A 12,185-nucleotide genomic window follows, 5' to 3' on the forward strand; every position below is an offset into this window, starting at 1 on the left:
GGGGACACACTGACTGCTGCTCCACTCTCCACAAGGCTCCGAAACTGCCCATGGGCAACTCAAGGGGTTATGACAGCAGATTCAATGAAGGGCAGTGACGCACCACTCAGCATGTTCTACTGATGTATAAGTGGCATGACTACTACCAGCTGAGAAGAAGACTGACGGTAAAACTCTCAGAAAAAATGGATGTTAATTTAATACTGTTCACTGACACCCTGGGCATGACGCAGGTCTTCGCCACCACCTCTCAGCTCAAGCATCCTGAAACATTGTAGAGGGACGCATCCTGTGAACCCCTATAATTTGGAGTCAGAAGTTTTTATGTTGACTGCCGCTGTCACAGAGGAACCATACCTGCACATCAGCAGCCGTCATCAATGTCTGTCATTACATAATGCAGTGAGTGGCCAATTATTATTGGCCTGTTTTCTTTTTCCTTTTGTTTTGGAGCCATGTTGAGTTAACATGATATTCACATGAACTTAACAGTTACATTGTTTAGACCACATGAACATGCAAATCTGCTGCAGTTCTGTGGTAACTGCAAAGAGGAATATTTACGGCTGACAAAGCGCAAGTATTGTAATTTTTTGGGGCATGAATCACCTTGTAGTAGGGCAGTGCCGGTAACTTGTGATATTTGTAGGATGTCTGGCCACAAAGCACAGCAGTGTAGTGAGCCCTGCTGGAGCATGATATGTAGGAAGGATTAGCATTATAGTTCTGATTACTTATGTAGTGTCAGTGTGCTGGGTTCACATTTGTTCTACAGCATAATGGAGAATGGAGGTAACACAATGACCAGAAACGCATGCACCATCTTCAATAAGTGAAGCTATTGAAGTTCTGAAGAGTCAGGTAGCCATGTTACTCCATGGTGAAGTAGAACAAATCTGGGTTAATGAGGAGTGAGAGAAGGAACTAAAAGTGTTACAAATCATGAGTGGGCAGACACAATACCACAGAGAAGACACCAAGACCATAGTAAACATACTTGTTTCGTCCATTGGTCCTACAGTAACCAGTCTCATTACACTTTCTCCTGGAATCTGACGATGTGTCGGACTTTGTTGGTTATGTGAGCGCAGCAGCTACATTAGGGATTTGGTCTGTGAAACCATGTCTGTATATGGCTAAGTTATTATTATTGGGTGACATAAAAATATATGTCATGTACCATGAAACCTTTAGTAAGGCACGGACATTTGACCAGATGGCTGAAGGGGTTGTTCGGTGAATCATAAGCAGAACAGTGCCAGATTTTTCAATAAAAAACTCACTGGATTAACTCAGAAGCACAGTGAATTGGGAGAGCCATTCTCTGGCGGAATTCATAAAGTGAACTCACATACTTATGAACTGATCCACAACGTGGATTAAGTCCTCTTGTAGGAGGCAGAGTACAGGGCCTTGGAAATATCAGTAAGAGATATATTATCAGAGAAGTTCACGAAACTGTTAAACAAGGTTTGGCAGAAGGTCAAATGGGTGAATACGAAGGCACTCAAATGTGAGGGACAGATCGGGCAATGTACTGCCACTATATCAAGTGGGCCAGTGGGTTTTAATGATAAACCCTTGTACACAGAAGGGAACAACAAAGACATTTTCAACTAAGTGTCAGGGGTATGCCAAGTGATAGAGATAATATCATCATTAAATGCGAAGGTACAGTTTCCAATGTCAACATTTATTATTCAAGTAAGCCAAATTAAACCATTCAATGGAACAGTAGATGCTTTGTCTCAGGTTCCAGCACTGCAGGTGGTACAGAATAAAGTTGATATGACGGCAAAGCAGCAGGTAGTTAAGAATGATCAGTACACATGCAGTATGCACAAAGACTATGTAATAGTTGAACAGTGTCTAGTTTCTTTTGTCACGATATGTATTTTTGTCTTGTTTCTGAACCAGTGGTGTCTGTACTATTGTGTTTAGGGAGTTCATTTCTCGTTTTCTACTGGGCAGATTAGGAGTTAATGCTTTTACATTGTCTGGTAGTGTTTTTCTCATCTACTTGGGTTTTTTGAGAGGGGAACTGACAAGAAATTGCTTTCTCTCAGGTGACATATCAGCACAGGCAGCTAGGAAGAATTTGGTAATCTTGCTGATCCTACACCTCATCCAGAGGGAAGTAGTGGGTGGATTGCAGAACCAGCCTCTTGAATCTGGAGTGGTGTTCTCAAGACAATCAAATGTCTTGTTAACAAACCATCGGTGGGCAGCTGAACTGACTTTCAATGTGTGGAAAATAAGAAATGAGGTGTGCAGATTGAGAGACAAGTTTATGGAACTGCAAGGTGAAGCACAGAAAAGGGGAATTCTGAAGTTCAGGAAGAATACTACAGACTACAGCTCTCTTACGGATAAACTGAACTGAGGGGGCAGTTGAAGGAAGTGACTGACCTGGTATCGACGACACTAGTTGAAAAAGAGAGGATGTGTAAATGCAGCAAAAAACTATTGAAAACAGTGTCCAATGAGGATATTCAAAAGCTGAACAACAGAGTGGGGCAGGTGCAAGCAGTATCAGGGACTACTAGGGCCAAGATAGAGTAGCATACCATCCAATTGGTAAACATGGAGCAGGCTGTACTGAATTATACAGAGCAGTACAGGAGTTACCAAGAGTTGATGTAACATGCACAAAGCACCAAGTAGACCATGAAAGTGATCTTCAGAGGGTACAGAACCAACTGAATACACTGGATGGGCAAATAGCTGTAGCCAAACTGTTACAGGTTTTGATGGGCTATATAAATGATGCAAGGTTAAAGGCAACTCTATTGTAATTCGCTGTTTACCATGCCATACACAGGCAACTGAGTTCCACAGTAATGCTGCCACAGTAGTTCCTAGTTAGACTGCGGAGAGCACAAAAGGACTTTATTGCAAAGTTACAGCACATAATGTAGGCAACTAAAGGTAATTTGGTGTTGTTTTATCATATGTCAGTAGTCAAAGCCAACATAGCTGGTGCAAGGCTGCATGTGTTGGTACATTCTCCAGTGGTAAGCTTGAATGTTAATATTAGTGTTTTATTGTACACCCTTACCTTATAAAATGGGGTGCAGTAGGAAAGTGGACAGGGGTACAAACCAGTGAAGAAGTCTAATAGTTTGGAAAAACAGCAAAATTTATGCTCTAATGTCCTTGGTAGATCTACAGGGTTGCCAGGTAGACAGTATCACAGTCTGTCCAACCAGGGTGGTTCAGACTTACACATAGTTGTGCAGTTCTTCCTGGGGAAATCTGTAGTAACAGGGTGTCAGAGGGAAATGCTAACCCCTATCTGAATTTTCATAGAATGGACACACAAGGATTTATTCAGTATCCATTCAAGAAGTAACAATTCCAAAGTGTTACAGTAAGAGGAAGCTGCAGGGTATAACAAAGATTGTACTCGGGGACAGTGGCATCCTAATAAATGGTACAGTTTGCGACATAGCCAGAACAGCCTTTTGCCTTCCAGCCATGATTACAGGTATGACAATGATCGAACTCACACACCCTTGGCTGTTTTAGCCACAGAATTAATCAGAGATATTGTCAGTTCAAAACATGAACTTTTTGAAAGAAACATTAAACAGGGATATCCTTCTCTTGTTAGATAATTTTATAGCATCACCGAAAGGGTGGATTTCCACAACAGATATTGCAACATATCCAGCAGTACCAGAAGAAACAGCATAACTATGTTATGAATATAAGTATTTCAGCTACTAGTATTGTAGAGATTCTGGTCCCTGTTTGTACGATTTGTGTTTTTTGCAACTTAAATAATGAACAACACCCGAACTAGCTGTGCACCTGTTGTCTGGGTTAGTAATATCACCAGAAGTAATATGGAATAGATAAGTTGAATCATAGATATATGTATTACAAAATAAAGGGTATGCAGTAAACTGAGAATAAGAGTAATGGATTAAGGAATTAGATGAAGGGATTATGCTTTCTGGAATTAGCTTCAATTACAGCAAAAAGGATCAAACAATGGGTGAATTAATTATGAAGATGTGAATATGTATATTAATTAGTAACAGGGATGATCTAAGTGAAAAAATTTGAGATGAATTTTATGAAGGATAGCAGAATGCAGAATGGTCCACAGCAAAATAGCATCAAATAAATAATAAAATTTCTGTGCCTTCTGGAACAACGTCAACGCGTAGGGGCCTGACCTGTATGCAATGGTTGCTTAATGAGTATGAACACTCATGGATGCCAAAACACAAACAAACAAGGAGCACATTGCCACAGACTGTGTGAGAGAGAGTGTCAGGTATACCTCACTCAGAATCATGAAATCATTACAAAGGAGTACTAACAATATTCTGTTATTGGGGTAGCATGGGGTAACTACACCTAAAGAATGCCAGAACACCTTTCAGGCTGCAAATCTTGCATAAAAGAATGCTCCGAAACTAAACATCAGTCCAGCAGAGAATGCTTGCAGGCTTGAAAATATGGAGCATATTTGGTAGCCCTCATGGAATGGTGGTGGTGGTGGTTAGTGTTTAATGTCCTGTCGACAACGAGGTCATTAGAGACGGAGCGCAAGCTCGGGTTAGGGAAGGATTTGGAAGGAAATCGGCCGTGCCCTTTCAAAGGAACCATCCCGGCATTTGCCTGAAAGGATTTAGGGAAATCACGGAAAACCTAAATCAGGATGAACCGTCGTCCTCCCGAATGCGAGTCCAGTGTGCTAACCACTGCGCCACCTCGCTCGGTCCCTCATGGAGTAATCATGTCATCATCCACTATATAAACTTCCACTTACTGCCATTTACTGCTCAGAATCTGGTATTTCCATCCACATCACTGATACTGACAAAAGGACAGCTCAATTAGCTGCAGGATGACCTGCTAACATATGACGAAGAACTGCCAGCCACTGCCCGTTTGGGGTCTACTTCTATGATTCCGCAGGCATCTGGTTGTGCGAGGTGTTGGGGTTCCACATTTCAACTCTGTGAGTTGCCAAGCTGCCATTCTTGGCAGTCACAATGGTGACTGACTGAAGATGAGGTCCGAGCAGATCTTCCATTGATGAAGAACTTATCTGTCTGACTGCAAGATGTTCAACTTGGGAGCAGGGCACCTGGTGTCATCACTAATTGGCATTGCAGTGTACTGGTTTACCAGCTGTACTCTGAGAGGCCCCTCGAGCTCTCCTCCACATTGCTGTTAGAACTTCTGCCTTTTCACTATCAAGACAACCATCAACAGGGCAAGCAGATTTCTGGGAGAAGCCAACACGCAACTACACTCAACAAGAGCACTGTGGCTTCAATGGACACCCACAGTCACATTAGGCTGTGCGGACATGCTGACCGCCACTCTGCTCTCCGCAAGAGCACAGAAGTGGCCACGGGCAACACCAGGGGCTATGACCACAAATTCCATGACAGGCACTGACACACCACTCAGCGTGTTTCTGTGAGGCAGGTGCAGCATGGCTGCTACCAGGCTGCACCAAAGAGCAGACTGAATTACTGTAAAGCTCTCAGCAATAAATGAATGTTAATTTAAAGCTGTCTAATTTACACCTTGGGCATGACACAGCTCCTCACCACCACATTGCTGTTAGAACTTCTGCCTTTTCACTACCAAGACAACCATCAACAGGGCATGCAGATTTCTGGGGGAAGCCAACATGCAACTACACTCAACAAGAGCACTGTGGCTTCAATGAACACCCACCGTCCTGTCCTCATAGTGAGTTACATCAAGTGAACCCCTCCAGATCCATACCAATGAGGACTAATAGAGAATATTGAAGGCTAGTCTGAATGGTCGCTGGTTTGTTTTACTCATAGAAGAGAATCACAGAAATGCTGAACAATGTGCACTGGTAGAGACTTAAAGAGAGAGGATAAAAAAATCCTGCAAAAACTTATTTACAAAGTTCGGAGGACCAAAATTAAATGAGAAATTTAGCAATATGTTACAAACCCCTATATATTGTTCCTGAATAGGGGATGGAGCATTTTCAGTAGTTTTAGGGGCAACAGTCTGGGTGATTGATTGATCTGGTCCTGCAACATAAGCCAAAAAGGCCTTGCAGTGCTGGTAGAATGAGTGGCTGAAAGCAAGGAGAAACAACAGCTGTTATTTCTTGCCATGACATGCAATTCTACAGTATGAAGGCAGCCACTTGGGCAAAATATTCCAAAGGTTAAACAGTTCCCCATTTGAATCTCTGGGTGGGGATAACTCAGGAGGATGCTGTCATCAGGAAAACAAAATTAGCATTTTACACGTTGCATTGTGGGATGTAAGAACCCTTTATTGGATAGATAGGCTAGAGAATTTAAAAAGGGAAACAGATAGGTTGAAGTCAGTTGTAGTGGGAATTAATGAAGTGTGGGGGCGGGAAAAACAGGATTTCTGGTCAGGTGAGTACAAAACCAATAGGGGTAGGTCTAATAATGAATGTGGGCCAGCTTTTATAAGAACAAAACAGTGAATGCATCATTGCAGCTAGGACAGACACAAAGCCAATATCCTCCACAGCAGTAGAAGTCTATATGCCATCTAGCTCTGCAGATGATGAAACGATTGAAAGAATGTATGATGAGATAAAAGAAATTATTCAGATAGATAGGGAAAAAATATTAGTTGTGGTGGAATTCAATATTAGGAAAAGGATGAGAAGGAAAAATAGTAGGTGAACATGGACTGGGAGAAAGGAATGAAAGAGGAAGCCACCTGGTAGAGTTTTGCACAGAGGATAATTTAATCTTCACTATTTCTTGGTTTAAAAATCATGAAAGAAAATTTGCATGCATGGACGATACCTGGAGACACAGGAAGATTTGATACAAATTACATAAGGCTACAACAGTGATTTCACAACCAGATTCAAAACTGCAAAACATTTCCAGAGTCAGAGGGGGACTCTGGCCATAATTTATTAGAGAGGGAGGGGGTGGAGGGGAGAAAAGGAGAGGAAGTTGGAGGTAAGAAGGGAGAAAAGAGAAAAAGGGAGATGGTTGGAAAAAGGTTGAGTGTGGGAAAGAGAGAGTGAGGAAGAGAGAAAGAGAGACAGAGATTTACAAAGGCCTCTCCTTTAGTCCTAAATCCAAGTTCAATCATTCTGGACTTGTAAAGAACTTCTTTCCTCTACTTGTTCTCTGTGGTGGAAGCATTTCTTTGCCACGCAGCATACTGACAACAGCCAACCAAAATCCACATAGAACCTTATTTATAACAGTTCCACCCTCCATCCAACTGTGATCCTCCTCCCTTTCCTCTGGTAACTATTCAGGAATTCCTTGCTTCTAACCTGGTCTCACCTTCCTTTCCTCAACCCTTCTCCAGCATGTCCAAGATCATTCCTATAGAACACACAGCAAACAGTTATCTGTAACCTGAAAACCAATCCAGATCTTATTATCATACCTGCAGACAAAGACTCCGCCATAGTGGTCATGAATCATAGTGCCTATGTGGCTGAGGGTCTCTGCCAACTTTCCAACATCTTGGCATACAAACATTATAACCATAATCCCATCCCAGAAGTTCAACAGAACCTTCTGAAGCTCCTCAAGGCCTTAGGTCCATCTCAAAACCTGACACCTGAATCCATTTCCCTCCAAACACCAGCAACTACCCCCACCTCACCCAAACCCACCTTTCAGCTACTCCTGAAACTCCATAAATCTAATCCATAGGTCTCCCTACTGGTCACCCTGTTGTGGCTGGATGCAATGTTCCCACTTAACAAACTTTTGCCTTTGTTGACTAACTCCTCCAAACTCCAAACTTTGTAACCCTCCAGCCTACATTCAAGACACTGCTCACTATCTCCACCACTTTTCCACAGTTCCTGTCCAGTTAACACAGCACTCCTTGGGGGCACTGTAGATGTAACATTCTTATATAACAACATCCCCCATGCCCATGGCCTTGCAGTTGCGGACACCACCTTTCCCAACGTCATCCCAACACCAAACTGACCACCACTTTCCTAATCCTCCTGGCCAACCACATTCTGACTTGCAATTATTTCACTTTCAAAGTTCAGATCTATAAACAAATACATTGTACTGCCAAGGCATCATCCTATGCCAAGTTATTTATGTGTGATCTGGAGGATTCGAACACCTAAACCACTTTGTATAATTCATATTTATGATGACATTTTCATGATGTGGATTCATGGCAGGGACAACCTTCGCTCTTTCCTCCATAGCCTCAACAACTACTCCCAAATCCACTTCACCTGGTCCTCCTTCAACTCAATGAGCTGCCTTCCTAGATGTTGATCTCCACTTCTCAGATGGCTTCATAAATACATCTGTTCATATCAAGCATACAAACGACTAACAGTACCTCCACTTTGACAGCTGTTAGCCCTTTCACATCAGCCTCTTCCCTACAGCCTCACCACCTGAGGCTGCATCTGCAGTAGAAAGCAGGAACAGTCAAAGTATACCAATAATCCTACCAGAGCCTTTATTTACAGCCACTATCCTATCCAGCTCGTCCATATACAGATCCCTCATGCCGTTTCCTCCTCTGACACCAAAAAACCTGTTAATGAGCCACTGACAAGCACTCCTCTGATCATCCAATGTCAGCCTGGCCTTGGAAAGCTCAACCACGTCCTTGACTAGGGCTTCAACTACCTCTTGTCATGTCCTGGGATGAGGGATATCCTATCCCCATCACCCAAAGTTGTGTTCTGTCACCTACTCAACTTACAGAATGTCCTTGTACATCCCAATTCCAATTCTGCTCCCAACCCTGCAGCCCACGAGTCATTCCCTCCAGGTCAACTCTTCAACAAGACCTGTCCTGTACACCTATCCACCACCTCCTCCCGCAGTCCAGTCACAGGCATTTCCTACTGTATGAAAAGCAAGGCCAAATATCAAAGCAGCCATGTTACGTATCAGCTATGCAGCAATTAAACTGTACAGCATTGTATGGGGACATGACAAGTAGCCAACTGTCTACTCACATGAGTGGCCACTGACAAAGTGGCAAACCACAAACTTGGCCATCTAGTTGCCGAACATGTTGCACATGACTACAACCACTGCTTCACTACCCAAGTCATGTGGACATTCTCTTCCAGCACTAGTTTCTCTGAACTATTGCAGGTAGGAATTGTGTCTCCAGTATATCCTGCACTCTCGCAAAATGGCTCTGAGCACTATGTGACTTAATTTCTGAGGTCATCAGTCGCCTAGAACTTAGAACTAATTAAACCTAACTAACCTAAGGACATCACACACATCCATGCCCGAGGCAGGATTCGAACCTGCGACCGTAGCGGTCACTCGGCTCCAGACTTTGGCACCTAGAACCGCACGGCCACTCCGGCCGACGCACTCTTGCAATTACTATGTCATAAAGCTCCAGTAAACTACTTCCCTCAGTCTCAGTTTACCTTTTCCCTTCTCTCTCGTCAATATCACTTCTTCCCAATCCAGATCATGTACTGCCTCCTCCCACCACTCTTCCCCTTTCCCCCTACCATGTGTCTCTTCCCCCTTCCTCTACTCCCAATCCTTCCCCTCCCCCTCTCTCCTCTCTCTTCCATCCTACTCCCTTTCTCTCTTCTCTCCCTCCTTCCCTCCTCATCTCCACCTCCCTCTCCTCATCTCCCCTCTTCTCCCCTATCTCTTATATGCTCAACCCCCTGAACTCCTTTTTTGTTGTGCTTTTATGAAAAGAGAGCTGTCTCACATCATCCCACTACTTCTTCCTCACCTTGTGCAACCTTACCTGCCCCTCCCCAACTCCATTTGCCCTGTGAGCTACTACCGATAATCAGCAGTCAGTCTCACTGTGGCCACAGACGTGTACATTCTGGTTTCTGTGTGGTTATATGCATGAATGTGTGTGTGTACTTCAACTAAAGAAAGAGCAAGAACTTGGAAGCTAGTATCAAACACTGTTTTCTGTTGTGTGTTTATAAGGGTCACACATCAGTCAGCCATTGGTGAACAGTTGCCTTTATTTTATGTACAATGTCTGTCCAAAAATTCTTGAATATTCATAATTTCGTGCCAGTGGTGTGTTGGAGCAAAATATTGTTGGCATCCCTACACATGCCTGCGTGTAATGTGGAACTGCCAGAAGTTTCATTGTTATATGTCTGTTAGTTATTGTTCAGTGCTGTATTGAGTAGAACATTGTGTCACACAGTTTTCGAATTTCAAGATGGCAGAGTTAGAACAGCAATGCCTCTGGATTAAATTTTGCATGAAACTCAAGAAAAACTTCACAGAGACACACCAAATGATGCTGGATCCTACAGTGATGAGTGCTTAAGCTGTACTCAGTGTTACAAAAGGTTTACATGGTTTAAAAATGGTCCAATGGAAGGCAATGATGACTCTCATTTGGGGTGTCCTTCAAGTCTACTGAGGACACTCAGGAATGTCAATGACTAGCTGTCCAAGAGATGGCAGAAGAATGTAATACTTCTGGTGGATCACGTCATGAAGTCCTCACACAGCATCTTGGAATGCATTGTGTTGTTGCCAAGTTCATCCTTTGGCTCAGGAGTCATGACCAGAAAGACCTTCGTGTCACAATCTGTGAAGAGCTTTTGGATCATGCAATTGAGAATAAGATGTTCCTTAAGAGTATCATAACTTGTTGATGAAACATGAGACTACAGTTATGATGTTGAGACCAAGGTTCAATCTTCACAGTGGGTCGGGAAAGATTCTCCAAGACCAAGATTGCCAGATGGATGTAGCTGTAGATGAAAATGAGTAAAGAAGACTGTCAATAACGGGGGGGAAAAAAATAAGGATCAGAATTGCATAACTTCTCAGCTTTTGGATTATTTCTTTCATTTCATTAACCAGGCTATGTGCATTACCTTTGCAGCTATAGAATAACAGCTGTATTATAAAATGTGTTATTGCGACAGCTATCTGAAACTGACAGGTAAATGAAACAACGAAAAGTCCAGGTTGGAAAATCAACAATTATGAAAAGGAATGATTGCTGCATACTGTATAAAGATGAAAAGATGACATGCTGAGTTGCAGGCAGGCACAACAACACTGAGGTTTTGGCCAAAGCCTTCTTCAGAAAATAAAGGGAAAAACAAGATGTATTCACACAAACAGGCAAATCTCTCTCTCTCTCTCTCTCTCTCTCCCCCCCCCCCCCCTCTCTCTCTCTCTCTCTATCTCTCTCTCCCTCTCTCTTTCTCACACGCACACACGCTCAATGGCAATCTCCAGCCATTCTGGCCAGACTGCACTGTTGTGCTGAACAAAAGTGATGACTACAATGACTACCTGGCCTCTGCCAATTATATGACGACTCCACCTATGAACTCTGAAAGAGTGATCCCACCTCAGAAGTCCAACATAACCTCCAATCCCTGTTTAAAATCTTAGGCCCTTCCCAGAAACTCTCCCCTGAATACATTTCCCTCCTCACCCTCTTTGACACCCTGACACCCACCTTCTACATGCTCCCCAAAATGTGCAAACTCAACAATCCTGGATGCCCCATTGTAACTGGTTATTGTGAGCCCAATGAAAGAATTTCAGCCCTCATTGACATCCCTCATGCACATGGTCTTGCCACTACTGAACACTTCCCATTATCAACATCCCTCAGACTCCAATCCCGCAAACCCATTCCTCATACCCCTTAGTAACTTTATTGTAACACACTACTACTTCCCCTATGAAGGGAACATACAGAAACAAATCTGCAGCAGATCCCTGAGCACTACTGTGGCACCCCCCTATGCCATTCTGTTTATGGGCCATCTAGAGGAATCCTTCCTACCCTCCCAAACCTCTGGTCTGGTTCAGGTTCACTGATGATGTTTTTATGGCCATGACACCCTATCCTCATTCCTTCAAACCACAACTTCTCTCCCATCCACTTCACCAGGTCCTCCTCAACCTAGTGTGCAACCTACCTGGATTTGACCTCCTCCTCTCTGATGGTTCCATCCACATCTCTGACCACATTAAACCCCCAAAACACCAGCAGTACCTGCATTTTAACAGCTTCCATCCCTTCCAGAGCAAAAAGTCCCTCCCATACAACCCAGCCACCTGGGGACAGTGTATTTGTTGTGACAAGAACTCCCTTGCCCAGTATGCTGAAGGTCTTACGAAGGTCTTCACAGATGGGCACTATCCCCCAGACCTAGTCCACCAATAGATTTCCTGTACCATATCCCCACA

The 12,185-nt window shown here is 43.4% G+C and overlaps 1 protein-coding gene across 1 annotated transcript in view; it reads right to left on the reverse strand.

Annotated features, from left to right (window-relative positions):
* LOC126456976 (N6-adenosine-methyltransferase non-catalytic subunit) overlaps positions 1-12,185 on the reverse strand; it is a 68,309-nt gene that overhangs the window by 22,558 nt on the left and 33,566 nt on the right. The window lies entirely within an intron of this gene.

Source organism: Schistocerca serialis, chromosome 2 (assembly GCF_023864345.2).
Source record: "Schistocerca serialis cubense isolate TAMUIC-IGC-003099 chromosome 2, iqSchSeri2.2, whole genome shotgun sequence".
NCBI classification, from domain to species: Eukaryota; Metazoa; Arthropoda; class Insecta; order Orthoptera; family Acrididae; genus Schistocerca; species Schistocerca serialis.